The following is a 19,193-nucleotide window of genomic DNA, read 5'->3' as shown; positions in this document are numbered from 1 at the left end:
TTGCGTCGCTATGAAATACTATGGGTTCTATGACTTCTCCTTCTAAATCGTGTAACGTTTCTATGGAAACGACAGGATTTAGTTTTGGGACACGAGTATCTCCTTTCTGATGCACTGTACCCACTTTACTACATCTCTGGCTCCCTCACATGAATAATTGACACAGAAATTGCGTCGCTATGAAATACTATGTGCTCAATGACTTCTCCTCCTAAATCGAGTCACGTTTCAATGGAAACGACAGGATTTAGTTTTGGGATACGTGTAACTCCTTTCCGATGCACTATTCATTCTTTACCTCAACGCTCGCTCCCTCACATTGACGAATTAACACAGAAATTGCGTCGCTATGAAATACTATGGGTTCTATGACTTCTCCTTCTAAATCGTGTAACGTTTCTATGGAAACGACAGGATTGAGTTTTGGGACACGAGTATCTCCTTTCCGATGCACTGTTCCCACTTTACTACATCCCTCGCTCCCTCACATGAATAATTAACACAGAAATTGCGTCGCTATGAAATACTATGTGCTCAATGTCATCTCCTCCTAAATCGAGTCACGTTTCAATTGAAACAACAGGATTTAGTTTTGGGATACGAGTATCTCCTTTCCGATGCACTGTTCCCACTTTACTACATCCCTCCCTCCCTCACATGAATAATTAACACAGAAAATGCGTCGCTATGAAATACTATGTGCTCAATGACTTCTCCTCCTAAATCGAGTCACGTTTCAATAGGAACGACAGTATTTAGTTTTGGGATACGAGTAACTCCTTTCCGATGCACTGTTCCCACTTTACTACATCCCTCGCTCCGTCACATGAATAATTAACCCAGATATTGCGTCGCTATGAAATACTATGTGCTCAATGACTCCTTAACCTAAATCGAGTCACGTTTCAATGGAAACGACAGGATTTAGTTTTGAGATACGAGTATCTTCTTTCCGATGCACTGTTCCCACTTTACTACATCCCCCGCTCCCTCACATGAATAATTAACACAGAAATTGCGTCGCTATGAAATACTATGCGCTCAATGACTTCTCCTCCTAAATCGAGTCACGTTTCAATAGAAACGACAGGGTTTAGTTTTGGGATACGAGTAACTCCTTTCCGATGCACTGTTCCCACTTTACTACATCCCTCGCTCCCTCACGTGAATAATTAACACAGAAATTTCGTCGCTATGAAATACTATGGGTTCTATGACTTCTCCTCCTAAATCAAGTCACGTTTCAATGGAAACGACAGGATTTAGTTTTGGGATACGAGTAACTCCTTTCCGATGCACTATTCATTCTTTACCTCAACGCTCGCTCCCTCACATTTGCGAATTAACACAGAAATTGCGTCGCTATGTAATACTATGTGCTCTATGACTTCTCCTTCTAAATCGTGTAACGTTTCTATGGAAACGACAGGATTGAGTTTTGGGACATGAGTATCTCCTTTCCGATGCACTGTTCCCACTTTACTACATCCCTCGCTCCCCCACATGAATAATTAACACAGAAATTGCGTCGCTATGAAATACTATGTGCTCAATGACTTCTCCTCCTAAATCGAGTCACGTTTCAATGGAAACGACAGGATTTAGTTTTGGGATACGAGTATCTCCTTTCCGATGCACTGTTCCCACTTTACTACATCCCTCGCCCCCTCACATGAATAATTAACACAGAAATTGCGTCGCTAGAAATACTATGTGCTCAATGACTTCTCCTCCTAAATCGAGTCACGTTTCAATGGAAACGACAGGATTTAGTTTTGGGATACGAGTAACTCCTTTTCGATGCACTTTTCCCACTTTACTACATCCCTCGCTCCCTCACACCAATAATTAACACAGAAATCGCGTCGCTATAAAATACTATGTGCCCAATGACTTCTCCTCCTAAATCGAGTCACGTTTCAATAGAAACGACAGGATTTAGTTTCGGGATACGAGTAACTCCTTTCCGATGCACTGTTCCCACTTTACTACATCCCTCGCTCCCTCACATGAATAATTAACACAGAAATTGCGTCGCTATGAAATACTATGTGCTCAATGACTTCTCCTCCTAAATCGAGTCACGTTTCAATGGAAACGACAGGATTTAGTTTGGGATACGAGTAACTCCTTTCTGATGCACTAATCATTCTTTACCTCAACGCTTGCTCCCTCACATTAACGATTTAACACAGAAATTGCGTCGCTATGTAATACTATGGGTTCTATAACTTCTCCTTCTAAATCGTGTAACGTTTCTATGGAAACGACAGGATTTAGTTTTGGGACACGAGTAACTCCTTTCCGATGCACTGTTCCCTCTTTACTACATCCCTCGCTCCCTCACATGAATAATTAACACAGAAATTGCGTCGATATGAAATACTATGTGCTCAATGATTTCTCCTCCTAAATCGAGTCACGTTTCAATGGAAATGACAGGATTTAGTTTTGGGATACGAGTATCTCCTTTCGGATGCTCTGTTCCCACTTTACTACATAACTCGCCCCCTCACATGAATAATTAACACAGAAATTTCGTCGCTATGAAATACTATGTGCTCAATGACTTCTCCTCCTAAATCGAGTCACGTTTCAATGGAAACGACAGGATTTAGTTTTGGGATACGAGTAACTCCTTTCCGATGCACTATTCATTCTTTACCTCAACGCTCGCTCCCTCACATTGACGAATTCACACAGAAATTGCGTCGCTATGAAATACTATGGGTTCTATGACTTCTCCTTCTAAATCGTGTAACGTTTCTATGGAAACGACAGGATTGAGTTTTGGGATACGAGTATCTCCTTTCCGATGCACTGTTCCCACTTTACTACATCCCTCGCTCCGTCACATGAATAATTAACACAGAAATTGCGTCGCTATGAAATACTATGTGCTCAATGACTTCTTCTTCTAAACCGAGTCACGTTTCAATGGAAACGACAGGATTTAGTTTTGGGATACGAGTATCTCCTTTCCGATGCACTGTTCCCACTTTACTACATCCCTCGGTCCCTCACATGAATAATGAACACAGAAATTGCGTCGCTATGAATTACTATGTGCTCAATGACTTCTCCTCCTAAATCGAGTCACGTTTCAATGGAAACGACAGGATTTAGTTTTTGGATACGAGTAACGCCTTTCCAATGCACATTTTCCCACTTTACTACGTCCCTCGCTCCCTCACATGAATAATTAACACAGAAATTGCGTCGCTATGAAATATTATGTGCTCAATGACTTCTCCTCCTAAATCGAGTCATGTTTCAATGGAAACGACAGGATTTAGTTTTGGGATACGAGTAACTCCTTTCCGATGCACTGTTCACGCTTTACTACATCCCTTGCTCCGTCACATGAATAATTACCCCAGAAATTGCGTCGCTATGAAATACTATGTGCTCAATGACTTCTCCACCTAAATCGAGTCACGTTTCAATGGAAACGACAGGATTTAGTTTTGAGATACGAGTATCTTCTTTCCGATGCACTGTTCCCACTTTACTACATCCCCCGCTCCCTCACATGAATAATTAACACAGAAATTGCGTCGCTATGAAATACTATGTGCTCAATGACTTCTCCTCCTAAATCGAGTCACGTTTCAATAGAAACGACAGGATTTAGTTTTGGGATACGAGTAACTCCTTTCCGATGCACTGTTCCCACTTTACTACATCCCTCGCTCCCTCACATGAATAATTAACACAGAAATTTCGTCGCTATGAAATACTATGGGTTCTATGACTTCTCCTCCTAAATCGAGTCACGTTTCAATGGAAACGACAGGATTTAGTTTTGGGATACGAGTAACTCCTTTCCGATGCACTATTCATTCTTTACCTCAACGCTCGCTCCCTCACATTGACGAATTAACACAGAAATTGCGTCGCTATGTAATACTATGTGCTCTATGACTTCTCCTTCTAAATCGTGTAACGTTTCTATGGAGACGACAGGATTGAGTTTTGGGACTTGAGTATCTGCTTTCAGATGCACTGTTCCCACTTTACTACATCCCTCGCTCCCTCACATGAATAATTAACACAGAAATTGCGTCGCTATGAAATACTATGTGCTCAATGACTTCTACTCCAAAATCGAGTCACGTTTCAATGGAAATGACAGGATTTAGTTTTGGGATACGAGTATCTCCTTTCCGATGCTCTGTTCCCACTTTACTACATAACTCGCCCCCTGACATGAATAATTAACACAGAAATTGCGTCGCTATGAAATACTATGTGCTCAATGACTTCTCCTCCTAAATCGAGTCACGTTTCAATGGAAACGATAGGATTTAGTTTTGGGATACGAGTAACTCCTTTCGATGCACTAATCATTCTTTACCTCAACGGTCGCTCCCTCACATTGACGATTTCACACAGAAATTGCGTCGCTATGAAATACTATGGGTTCTATGACTTCTCCTTCTAAATCGTGTAACGTTTCCATGGAAACGACAGGATTGAGTTTTGGGATACGAGTATCTCCTTTCCGATGCACTGTTCCCACTTTACTACATCCCTCGCTCCCTCACATGAATTATTAACACAGAAATTGCGTCGCTATGAAATACTATGTGCTCAATGACTTCTTCTTCTAAACCGAGTCACGTTTCAATGGAAACGACAGGATTTAGTTTTGGGATACGAGTATCTCCTTTCCGATGCACTGTTCCCACTTTACTACATCCCTCGGTCCCTCACATGAACAATTAACACAGAAATTGCGTCGCTATGAAATACTATGTGCTCAATGACTTCTCCTCCTAAATCGAGTCACGTTTCAATGGAAACGACAGGATTTAGTTTTGGGATACGAGTAACTCCTTTCCAATGCACATTTTCCCACTTTACTACGTCCCTCGCTCCCTCACATGAATAATTAACACAGAAATTGCGTCGCTATGAAATATTATGTGCTCAATGACTTCTCCTCCTAAATCGAGTCATGTTTCAATGGAAACGACAGGATTTAGTTTTGGGATACGAGTAACTCCTTTCCGATGCAATGTTCCCACTTTACTACATCCCTTGCTCCGTCACATGAATAATTAACCCAGAAATTGCGTCGCTATGAAATACTATGTTCTCAATGACTTCTCCACCTAAATCGAGTCACGTTTCAATGGAAACGACAGGATTTAGTTTTGAGATACGAGTATCTTCTTTCCGATGCACTGTTCCCACTTTACTAAATCCCCCGCTCCCTCACATGAATAATTAACACAGAAAATGCGTCGCTATGAAATACTATGTGCTCAATGACATCTCCTCCTAAATCGAGTCACGTTTCAATAGAAACGACAGGATTTAGTTTTGGGATACGAGTAACTCCTTTCCGATGGACTGTTCCCACTTTACTACATCCCTCGCTCCCTCACATGAATAATTAACACAGAAATTGCGTCGCTATGAAATACTATGTGCTCAATGACTTCTCCTCCTAAATCGAGTCACGTTTCAATGGAAACGACAGGATTTTGTTTTGGGATACGAGTATCTCCTTTCCGATGCACTGTTCCCACTTTACTACATCCCTCGCCCCCTCACATGAATAATTAACACAGAAATTGCGTCGCTATGAAATACTATGTGCTCAATGACTTCTCCTCCTAAATCGAGTCACGTTTCAATGGAAACGACAGGATTTAGTTTTGGGATACGAGTAACTCCTTTTCGATGCACTGTTCCCAATTTACTACATCCCTCGCTCCCTCACATGAATAATTGACACAGAAATCGCGTCGCTATAAAATACTATGTGCTCAATGACTTCTTCTCCAAAATCGAGTCACGTTTCAATAGAAACGACAGGATTTAGTTTTGGGATACGAGTAACTCCTTTCCGATGCACTGTTCCCACTTTACTACATCCCTCGCTCCCTCACATGAATAATTAACACAGAAATTGCGTCGCAATGAAATACTATGTGCTCAATGACTTCTCCTCCTAAATCGAGTCACGTTTCAATGGAAACGACAGGATTTTGTTTTGGGATACGAGTATCTCCTTTCCGATGCACTGTTCCCACTTTACTACATCCCTCGCCCCCTCACATGAATAATTAACACAGAAATTGCGTCGCTATGAAATACTATGTGCTCAATGACTTCTCCTCCTAAATCGAGTCACGTTTCAATGGAAACGACAGGATTTAGTTTTGGGATACGAGTAACTCCTTTCCGATGCACTATTCATTCTTTACCTCAACGCTCGCTCCCTCACATTGACGTATTAACACAGAAATTGCGTCGCTATGTAATACTATGTGCTCTATGACGTCTCCTTCTAAATCGTGTAACGTTTCTATGGAGACGACAGGATTGAGTTTTGGGACATGAGTATCTCCTTTCCGATGCACTGTTCCCACTTTACTACATCCCTCGCTCCCTCACATGAATAATTAACACAGAAATTGCGTCGCTATGAAATACTATGTGCTCAATGACTTCTCCTCCTAAATCGAGTCACGTTTCAATGGAAACGACAGGATTTTGTTTTGGGATACGAGTATCTCCTTTCCGATGCACTGTTCCCACTTTACTACATCCCTCGCCCCCTCACATGAATAATTAACACAGAAATTGCGTCGCTATGAAATACTATGTGCTCAATGACTTCTCCTCCTAAATCGAGTCACGTTTCAATGGAAACGACAGGATTTAGTTTTGGGATACGAGGAACTCCTTTTCGATGCACTGTTCCCAATTTACTACATCCCTCGCTCCCTCACATGAATAATTGACACAGAAATCGCGTCGCTATAAAATACTATGTGCTCAATGACTTCGTCTCCAAAATCGAGTCACGTTTCAATAGAAACGACAGGATTTAGTTTTGGGATACGAGTAACTCCTTTCCGATGCACTGTTCCCACTTTACTACATCCCTCGCTCCCTCACATGAATAATTAACACAGAAATTGCGTCGCTATGAAATACTATGTGCTCAATGACTTCTCCTCCTAAATCGAGTTACGTTTCAATGGAAACGACAGGATTTAGTTTTGGGATACGAGTAACTCCTTTCTGATGCACCAATCATTCTTTACCTCAACGCTTGCTCCCTCACATTAACGATTTAACACAGAAATTGCGTCGCTATGTAATACTATGGGTTCTATGACTTCTCCTTCTAAATCGTGTAACGTTTCTATGGAAACGACAGGATTTAGTTTTGGGACACGAGTAACTCCTTTCCGATGCACTGTTCCCACTTTACTACATCCCTCGCTCCCTCACATGAATAATTAACACAGAAATTGCGTCGCTATGAAATACTATGTGCTCAATGACTTCTCCTCCTAAATCGAGTCACGTTTCAATGGAAACGACAGGATTTAGTTTTGGGATACGAGTAACTCCTTTTCGATGCACTGTTCCCAATTTACTACATCCCTCGCTCCCTCACATGAATAATTGACACAGAAATCGCGTCGCTATAAAATACTATGTGCTCAATGACTTCTTCACCTAAATCGAGTCACGTTTCAATGGAAACGACAGGATTTAGTTTTGAGATACGAGTATCTTCTTTCCGATGCACTGTTCCCACTTTACTACATCCCCCGCTCCCTCACATGAATAATTAACACAGAAATTGCGTCGCTATGAAATACTATGCGCTCAATGACTTCTCCTCCTAAATCGAGTCACGTTTCAATAGAAACGACAGGATTTAGTTTTGGGATACGAGTAACTCCTTTCCGATGCACTGTTCCCACTTTACTACATCCCTCGCTCCCTCACGTGAATAATTAACACAGAAATATCGTCGCTATGAAATACTATGGGTTCTATGACTTCTCCTCCTAAATCAAGTCACGTTTCAATGGAAACGACAGGATTTAGTTTTGGGATACGAGTAACTCCTTTCCGATGCACTATTCATTCTTTACCTCAACGCTCGCTCCCTCACATTGACGAATTAACACAGAAATTGCGTCGCTATGTAATACTATGTGCTCTATGACTTCTCCTTCTAAATCGTGTAACGTTTCTATGGAAACGACAGGATTGAGTTTTGGGACATGAGTATCTCCTTTCCGATGCACTGTTCCCACTTTACTACATCCCTCGCTCCCTCACATGAATAATTAACACAGAAATTGCGTCGCTATGAAATACTATGTGCTCAATGACTTCTCCTCCTAAATCGAGTCACGTTTCAATGGAAACGACAGGATTTAGTTTTGGGATACGAGTATCTCCTTTCCGATGCACTGTTCCCACTTTACTACATCCCTCGCCCCCTCACATGAATAATTAACACAGAAATTGCGTCGCTAGAAATACTATGTGCTCAATGACTTCTCCTCCTAAATCGAGTCACGTTTCAATGGAAACGACAGGATTTAGTTTTGGGATACGAGTAACTCATTTTCGATGGACTTTTCCCACTTTACTACATCCCTCGCTCCCTCACACCAATAATTAACACAGAAATCGCGTCGCTATAAAATACTATGTGCTCAATGACTTCTCCTCCTAAATCGAGTCACGTTTCAATAGAAACGACAGGATTTAGTTTCGGGATACGAGTAACTCCTTTCCGATGCACTGTTCCCACTTTACTACATCCCTCGCTCCCTCACATGAATAATTAACACAGAAATTGCGTCGCTATGAAATACTATGTGCTCAATGACTTCTCCTCCTAAATCGAGTCACGTTTGAATGGAAACGACAGGATTTAGTTTGGGATACGAGTAACTCCTTTCTGATGCACTAATCATTCTTTACCTCAACGCTTGCTCCCTCACATTAACGATTTAACACAGAAATTGCGTCGCTATGTAATACTATGGGTTCTATAACTTCTCCTTCTAAATCGTGTAACGTTTCTATGGAAACGACAGGATTTAGTTTTGGGACACGAGTAACTCCTTCCCAATGCACTGTTCCCTCTTTACTACATCCCTCGCTCCCTCACATGAATAATTAACACAGAAATTGCGTCGATATGAAATACTATGTGCTCAATGATTTCTCCTCCTAAATCTAGTCACGTTTCAATGGAAATGACAGGATTTAGTTTTGGGATACGAGTATCTCCTTTCGGATGCTCTGTTCCCACTTTACTACATAACTCGCCCCCTCACATGAATAATTAACACAGAAATTTCGTCGCTATGAAATACTATGTGCTCAATGACTTCTCCTCCTAAATCGAGTCACGTTTCAATGGAAACGACAGGATTTAGTTTTGGGATACGAGTAACTCCTTTCCGATGCACTATACATTCTTTACCTCAACGCTCGCTCCCTCACATTGACGAATTCACACAGAAATTGCGTCGCTATGAAATACTATGGGTTCTATGACTTCTCCTTCTAAATGGTGTAACGTTTCTATGGAAACGACAGGATTGAGTTTTGGGATACGAGTATCTCCTTTCCGATGCACTGTTCCCACTTTACTACATCCCTCGCTCCCTCACATGAATAATTAACACAGAAATTGCGTCGCTATGAAATACTATGTGCTCAATGACTTCTTCTTCTAAACCGAATCACGTTTCAATGGAAACGACAGGATTTAGTTTTGGGATACGAGTATCTCCTTTCCGATGCACTGTTCCCACTTTACTACATCCCTCGGTCCCTCACACGAATAATGAACACAGAAATTGCGTCGCTATGAATTACTATGTGCTCAATGACTTCTCCTCCTAAATCGAGTCACGTTTCAATGGAAACGACAGGATTTAGTTTTGGGATACGAGTAACTCCTTTCCAATGCACATTTTCCCACTTTACTACGTCCCTCGCTCCCTCACATGAATAATTAACACAGAAATAGCGTCGCTATGAAATATTATGTGCTCAATGACTTCTCCTCCTAAATCGAGTCATGTTTCAATGGAAACGACAGGATTTAGTTTTGGGATACGAGTAACTCCTTTCCGATGCACTGTTCACGCTTTACTACATCCCTTGCTCCGTCACATGAATAATTAACCCAGAAATTGCGTCGCTATGAAATACTATGTGCTCAATGACTTCTCCACCTAAATCGAGTCACGTTTCAATGGAAACGACAGGATTTAGTTTTGAGAAACGAGTATCTTCTTTCCGATGCACTGTTCCCACTTTACTACATCCCCCGCTCCCTCACATGAATAATTAACACAGAAATTGCGTCGCTATGAAATACTATGTGCTCAATGACTTCTCCTCCTAAATCGAGTCACGTTTCAATAGAAACGACAGGATTTAGTTTTGGGATACGAGTAACTCCTTTCCGATGCACTGTTCCCACTTTACTACATCCCTCGCTCCCTCACATGAATAATTAACACAGAAATTTCGTCGCTATGAAATACTATGGGTTCTATGACTTCTCCTCCTAAATCGAGTCACGTTTCAATGGAAACGACAGGATTTAGTTTTGGGATACGAGTAACTCCTTTCCGATGCACTATTCATTCTTTACCTCAACGCTCGCTCCCTCACATTGACGAATTAACACAGAAATTGCGTCGCTATGTAATACTATGTGCTCTATGACTTCTCCTTCTAAATCGTGTAACGTTTCTATGGAGACGACAGGATTGAGTTTTGGGACATGAGTATCTGCTTTCAGATGCACTGTTCCCACTTTACTACATCCCTCGCTCCCTCACATGAATAATTAACACAGAAATTGCGTCGCTATGAAATACTATGTGCTCAATGACTTCTCCTCCTAAATCGAGTCACGTTTCAATGGAAACGACAGGATTTAGTTTTGGGATGCGAGTATCTCCTTTCCGATGCTCTGTTCCCACTTTACTACATAACTCGCCCCCTGACATGAATAATTAACACAGAAATTGCGTCGCTATGAAATACTATGTGCTCAATGACTTCTCCTCCTAAATCGAGTCACGTTTCAATGGAAACGATAGGATTTAGTTTTGGGATACGAGTAACTCCTTTCGATGCACTAATCATTCTTTACCTCAACGGTCGCTCCCTCACATTGACGAATTCACACAGAAATTGCGTCGCTATGAAATACTATGGGTTCTATGACTTCTCCTTCTAAATCGTGTAACGTTTCTATGGAAACGACAGGATTGAGTTTTGGGATACGAGTATCTCCTTTCCGATGCACTGTTCCCACTTTACTACATCCCTCGCTCCCTCACATGAATTATTAACACAGAAATTGCGTCGCTATGAAATACTATGTGCTCAATGACTTCTTCTTCTAAACCGAGTCACGTTTCAATGGAAACGACAGGATTTAGTTTTGGGATACGAGTATCTCCTTTCCGATGCACTGTTCCCACTTTACTACATCCCTCGGTCCCTCACATGAACAATTAACCCAGAAATTGCGTCGCTATGAAATACTATGTGCTCAATGACTTCTCCTCCTAAATCGAGTCACGTTTCAATGGAAACGACAGGATTTAGTTTTGGGATACGAGTAACTCCTTTCCAATGCACATTTTCCCACTTTACTACGTCCCTCGCTCCCTCACATGAATAATTAACACAGAAATTGCGTCGCTATGAAATATTATGTGCTCAATGACTTCTCCTCCTAAATCGAGTCATGTTTCAATGGAAACGACAGGATTTAGTTTTGGGATACGAGTAACTCCTTTCCGATGCAATGTTCCCACTTTACTACATCCCTTGCTCCGTCACATGAATAATTAACCCAGAAATTGCGTCGCTATGAAATACTATGTTCTCAATGACTTCTCCACCTAAATCGAGTCACGTTTCAATGGAAACGACAGGATTTAGTTTTGAGATACGAGTATCTTCTTTCCGATGCACTGTTCCCACTTTACTAAATCCCCCGCTCCCTCACATGAATAATTAACACAGAAATTGCGTCGCTATGAAATACTATGTGCTCAATGACATCTCCTCCTAAATCGAGTCACGTTTCAATAGAAACGACAGGATTTAGTTTTGGGATACGAGTAACTCCTTTCCGATGCACTGTTCCCACTTTACTACATCCCTCGCTCCCTCACATGAATAATTAACACAGAAATTGCGTCGCTATGAAATACTATGTGCTCAATGACTTCTCCTCCTAAATCGAGTCACGTTTCAATGGAAACGACAGGATTTTGTTTTGGGATACGAGTATCTCCTTTCCGATGCACTGTTCCCACTTTACTACATCCCTCGCCCCCTCACATGAATAATTAACACAGAAATTGCGTCGCTATGAAATACTATGTGCTCAATGACTTCTCCACCTAAATCGAGTCACGTTTCAATGGAAACGACAGGATTTAGTTTTGGGATACGAGTAACTCCTTTTCGATGCACTGTTCCCAATTTACTACATCCCTCGCTCCCTCACATGAATAACTGACACAGAAATCGCGTCGCTATAAAATACTATGTGCTCAATGACTTCTTCTCCAAAATCGAGTCACGTTTCAATAGAAACGACAGGATTTAGTTTTGGGATACGAGTAACTCCTTTCCGATGCACTGTTCCCACTTTACTACATCCCACGCTCCCTCACATGAATAATTAACACAGAAATTGCGTCGCTATGAAATACTATGTGCTCAATGACTTCTCCTCCTAAATCGAGTTACGTTTCAATGGAAACGACAGGATTTAGTTTTGGGATACGAGTAACTCCTTTCTGATGCACCAATCATTCTTTACCTCAACGCTTGCTCCCTCACATTAACGATTTAACACAGAAATTGCGTCGCTATGTAATACTATGGGTTCTATGACTTCTCCTTCTAAATCGTGTAACGTTTCTATGGAAACGACAGGATTTAGTTTTGGGACACGAGTAACTCCTTTCCGATGCACTGTTCCCACTTTACTACATCCCTCGCTCCCTCACATGAATAATTAACACAGAAATTGCGTCGCTATGAAATACTATGTGCTCAATGACTTCTCCTCCTAAATCAAGTCACGTTTCAATGGAAACGATAGGATTTAGTTTTGGGATACGAGTAACTCCTTTCGATGCACTAATCATTCTTTACCTCAACGGTCGCTCCCTCACATTGACGAATTCACACAGAAATTGCGTCGCTATGAAATACTATGGGTTCTATGACTTCTCCTTCTAAATCGTGTAACGTTTCTATGGAAACGACAGGATTGAGTTTTGGGATACGAGTATCTCCTTTCCGATGCACTGTTCCCACTTTACTACATCCCTCGCTCCCTCACATGAATTATTAACACAGAAATTGCGTCGCTATGAAATACTATGTGCTCAATGACTTCTTCTTCTAAACCGAGTCACGTTTCCATGGAAACGACAGGATTTAGTTTTGGGATACGAGTATCTCCTTTCCGATGCACTGTTCCCACTTTACTACATCCCTCGGTCCCTCACATGAACAATTAACACAGAAATTGCGTCGCTATGAAATACTATGTGCTCAATGACTTCTTCTTCTAAACCGAGTCATGTTTCAATGGAAACGACAGGATTTAGTTTTGGGATACGAGTAACTCCTTTCCGATGCAATGTTCCCACTTTACTACATCCCTTGCTCCGTCACATGAATAATTAACCCAGAAATTGCGTCGCTATGAAATACTATGTTCTCAATGACTTCTCCACCTAAATCGAGTCACGTTTCAATGGAAACGACAGGATTTAGTTTTGAGATACGAGTATCTTCTTTCCGATGCACTGTTCCCACTTTACTAAATCCCCCCCTCCCTCACATGAATAATTAACACAGAAATTGCGTCGCTATGAAATACTATGTGCTCAATGACTTCTTCTCCTAAACCGAGTCACGTTTCGATGGAAACGACAGGATTTAGTTTTGGGATACGAGTATCTCCTTTCCGATTCACTGTTCCCACTTTACTACATCCCACGCTCCCTCACATGAATAATTAACACAGAAATTGCGTCGCTATGAAATACTATGTGCTCAATGACTTCTCCTCCTAAATCGAGTTACGTTTCAATGGAAACGACAGGATTTAGTTTTGGGATACGAGTAACTCCTTTCTGATGCACCAATCATTCTTTACCTCAACGCTTGCTCCCTCACATTAACGATTTAACACAGAAATTGCGTCGCTATGTAATACTATGGGTTCTATGACTTCTCCTTCTAAATCGTGTAACGTTTCTATGGAAACGACAGGATTTAGTTTTGGGACACGAGTAACTCCTTTCCGATGCACTGTTCCCACTTTACTACATCCCTCGCTCCCTCACATGAATAATTAACACAGAAATTGCGTCGCTATGAAATACTATGTGCTCAATGACTTCTCCTCCTAAATCAAGTCACGTTTCAATGGAAACGATAGGATTTAGTTTTGGGATACGAGTAACTCCTTTCGATGCACTAATCATTCTTTACCTCAACGGTCGCTCCCTCACATTGACGAATTCACACAGAAATTGCGTCGCTATGAAATACTATGGGTTCTATGACTTCTCCTTCTAAATCGTGTAACGTTTCTATGGAAACGACAGGATTGAGTTTTGGGATACGAGTATCTCCTTTCCGATGCACTGTTCCCACTTTACTACATCCCTCGCTCCCTCACATGAATTATTAACACAGAAATTGCGTCGCTATGAAATACTATGTGCTCAATGACTTCTTCTTCTAAACCGAGTCACATTTCCATGGAAACGACAGGATTTAGTTTTGGGATACGAGTATCTCCTTTCCGATGCACTGTTCCCACTTTACTACATCCCTCGGTCCCTCACATGAACAATTAACACAGAAATTGCGTCGCTATGAAATACTATGTGCTCAATGACTTCTTCTTCTAAACCGAGTCATGTTTCAATGGAAACGACAGGATTTAGTTTTGGGATACGAGTAACTCCTTTCCGATGCAATGTTCCCACTTTACTACATCCCTTGCTCCGTCACATGAATAATTAACCCAGAAATTGCGTCGCTATGAAATACTATGTTCTCAATGACTTCTCCACCTAAATCGAGTCACGTTTCAATGGAAACGACAGGATTTAGTTTTGAGATACGAGTATCTTCTTTCCGATGCACTGTTCCCACTTTACTAAATCCCCCCCTCCCTCACATGAATAATTAACACAGAAATTGCGTCGCTATGAAATACTATGTGCTCAATGACATCTCCTCCTAATTCGAGTCACGTTTCAATAGAAACGACAGGATTTAGTTTTGGGATACGAGTAACTCCTTTCCGATGCACTGTTCCCACTTTACTACATCCCTCGCTCCCTCACATGAATAATTAACACAGAAATTGCGTCGCTATGAAATACTATGTGCTCAATGACTTCTCCTCCTAAATCGAGTCACGTTTCAATGGAAACGACAGGATTTTGTTTTGGGATACGAGTATCTCCTTTCCGATGCACTGTTCCCACTTTACTACATCCCTCGCCCCCTCACATGAATAATTAACACAGAAATTGCGTCGCTATGAAACACTATGTGCTCAATGACTTCTCCTCCTAAATCGAGTCACGTTTCAATGGAAACGACAGGATTTAGTTTTGGGATACGAGTAACTCCTTTTCGATGCACTGTTCCCAATTTACTACATCCCTCGCTCCCTCACATGAATAATTGACACAGAAATCGCGTCGCTATAAAATACTACGTGCTCAATGACTTCTTCTCCAAAATCGAGTCACGTTTCAATAGAAACGACAGGATTTAGTTTTGGGATACGAGTAACTCCTTTCCGATGCACTGTTCCCACTTTACTACATCCCTCGCTCCCTCACATGAATAATTAACACAGAAATTGCGTCGCTATGAAATACTATGTGCTCAATGACTTCTCCTCCTAAATCGAGTCACGTTTCAATGGAAACGACAGGATTTTGTTTTGGGATACGAGTATCTCCTTTCCGATGCACTGTTCCCACTTTACTACATCCCTCGCCCCCTCACATGAATAATTAACACAGAAATTGCGTCGCTATGAAATACTATGTGCTCAATGACTTCTCCTCCTAAATCGAGTCACGTTTCAATGGAAACGACAGGATTTAGTTTTAAGATACGAGTAACTCCTTTCCGATGCACTATTCATTCTTTACCTCAACGCTCGCTCCCTCACATTGACGTATTAACACAGAAATTGCGTCGCTATGTAATACTATGTGCTCTATGACGTCTCCTTCTAAATCGTGTAACGTTTCTATGGAGACGACAGGATTGAGTTTTGGGACATGAGTATCTCCTTTCCGATGCACTGTTCCCACTTTACTACATCCCTCGCTCCCTCACATGAATAATTAACACAGAAATTGCGTCGCTATGAAATACTATGTGCTCAATGACTTCTCCTCCTAAATCGAGTCACGTTTCAATGGAAACGACAGGATTTTGTTTTGGGATACGAGTATCTCCTTTCCGATGCACTGTTCCCACTTTACTACATCCCTCGGTCCCTCACATGAACAATTAACACAGAAATTGCGTCGCTATGAAATACTATGTGCTCAATGACTTCTCCTCCTAAATCGAGTCACGTTTCAATGGAAACGACAGGATTTAGTTTTGGGATACGAGTAACTCCTTTCCAATGCACATTTTCCCACTTTACTACGTCCCTCGCTCCCTCACATGAATAATTAACACAGAAATTGCGTCGCTATGAATTATTATGTGCTCAATGACTTCTCCTCCTAAATCAAGTCACGTTTCAATGGAAACGATAGGATTTAGTTTTGGGATACGAGTAACTCCTTTCGATGCACTAATCATTCTTTACCTCAACGGTCGCTCCCTCACATTGACGAATTCACACAGAAATTGCGTCGCTATGAAATACTATGGGTTCTATGACTACTCCTTCTAAATCGTGTAACGTTTCTATGGAAACGACAGGATTGAGTTTTGGGATACGAGTATCTCCTTTCCGATGCACTGTTCCCACTTTACTACATCCCTCGCTCCCTCACATGAATTATTAACACAGAAATTGCGTCGCTATGAAATACTATGTGCTCAATGACTTCTTCTTCTAAACCGAGTCACGTTTCAATGGAAACGACAGGATTTAGTTTTGGGATACGAGTATCTCCTTTCCGATGCACTGTTCCCACTTTACTACATCCCTCGGTCCCTCACATGAACAATTAACACAGAAATTGCGTCGCTACGAAATACTATGTGCTCAATGACTTCTCCTCCTAAATCGAGTCACGTTTCAATGGAAACGACAGGATTTAGTTTTGGGATACGAGTAACTCCTTTCCAATGCACATTTTCCCACATTACTACGTCCCTCGCTCCCTCACATGAATAATTAACACAGAAATTGCGTCGCTATGAAATATTATGTGCTCAATGACTTCTCCTCCTAAATCGAGTCATGTTTCAATGGAAACGACAGGATTTAGTTTTGGGATACGAGTAACTCCTTTCCGATGCAATGTTCCCACTTTACTACATCCCTTGCTCCGTCACATGAATAATTAACCCAGAAATTGCGTCGCTATGAAATACTATGTTCTCAATGACTTCTCCACCTAAATCGAGTCACGTTTCAATGGAAACGACAGGATTTAGTTTTGAGATACGAGTATCTTCTTTCCGATGCACTGTTCCCACTTTACTAAATCCCCCCCTCCCTCACATAAATAATTAACACAGAAATTGCGTCGCTATGAAATACTATGTGCTCAATGACATCTCCTCCTAAATCGAGTCACGTTTCAATAGAAACGACAGGATTTAGTTTTGGGATACGAGTAACTCCTTTCCGATGCACTGTTCCCACTTTACTACATCCCTCGCTCCCTCACATGAATAATTAACACAGAAATTGCGTCGCTATGAAATACTATGTGCTCAATGACTTCTCCTCCTAAATCGAGTCACGTTTCAATGGAAACGACAGGATTCTGTTTTGGGATACGAGTATCTCCTTTCCGATGCACTGTTCCCACTTTACTACATCCCTCGCCCCCTCACATGAATAATTAACACAGAAATTGCGTCGCTATGAAACACTATGTGCTCAATGACTTCTCCTCCTAAATCGAGTCACGTTTCAATGGAAACGACAGGATTTAGTTTTGGGATACGAGTAACTCCTTTTCGATGCACTGTTCCCAATTTACTACATCCCTCGCTCCCTCACATGAATAATTGACACAGAAATCGCGTCGCTATAAAATACTACGTGCTCAATGACTTCTTCTCCAAAATCGAGTCACGTTTCAATAGAAACGACAGGATTTAGTTTTGGGATACGAGTAACTCCTTTCCGATGCACTGTTCCCACTTTACTACATCCCTCGCTCCCTCACATGAATAATTAACACAGAAATTGCGTCGCTATGAAATACTATGTGCTCAATGACTTCTCCTCCTAAATCGAGTCACGTTTCAATGGAAACGACAGGATTTTGTTTTGGGATACGAGTATCTCCTTTCCGATGCACTGTTCCCACTTTACTACATCCCTCGCCCCCTCACATGAATAATTAACACAGAAATTGCGTCGCTATGAAATACTATGTGCTCAATGACTTCTCCTCCTAAATCGAGTCACGTTTCAATGGAAACGACAGGATTTAGTTTTGGGATACGAGTAACTCCTTTCCGATGCACTATTCATTCTTTACCTCAACGCTCGCTCCCTCACATTGACGTATTAACACAGAAATTGCGTCGCTATGTAATACTATGTGCTCTATGACGTCTCCTTCTAAATCGTGTAACGTTTCTATGGAGACGACAGGATTGAGTTTTGGGACATGAGTATCTCCTTTCCGATGCACTGTTCCCACTTTACTACATCCCTCGCTCCCTCACATGAATAATTAACACAGAAATTGCGTCGCTATGAAATACTATGTGCTCAATGACTTCTCCTCCTAAATCGAGTCACGTTTCAATGGAAACGACAGGATTTTGTTTTGGGATACGAGTATCTCCTTTCCGATGCACTGTTCCCACTTTACTACATCCCTCGGTCCCTCACATGAACAATTAACACAGAAATTGCGTCGCTATGAAATACTATGTGCTCAATGACTTCTCCTCCTAAATCGAGTCACCTTTCAATGGAAACGACAGGATTTAGTTTTGGGATACGAGTAACTCCTTTCCAATGCACATTTTCCCACTTTACTACGTCCCTCGCTCCCTCACATGAATAATTAACACAGAAATTGCGTCGCTATGAAATATTATGTGCTCAATGACTTCTCCTCCTAAATCGAGTCATGTTTCAATGGAAACGACAGGAT

This window comes from Schistocerca piceifrons, chromosome 5 (genome assembly GCF_021461385.2).
Source record: "Schistocerca piceifrons isolate TAMUIC-IGC-003096 chromosome 5, iqSchPice1.1, whole genome shotgun sequence".
NCBI classification, from domain to species: Eukaryota; Metazoa; Arthropoda; class Insecta; order Orthoptera; family Acrididae; genus Schistocerca; species Schistocerca piceifrons.
Note: the sequence above shows the minus strand (reverse complement) of the source record.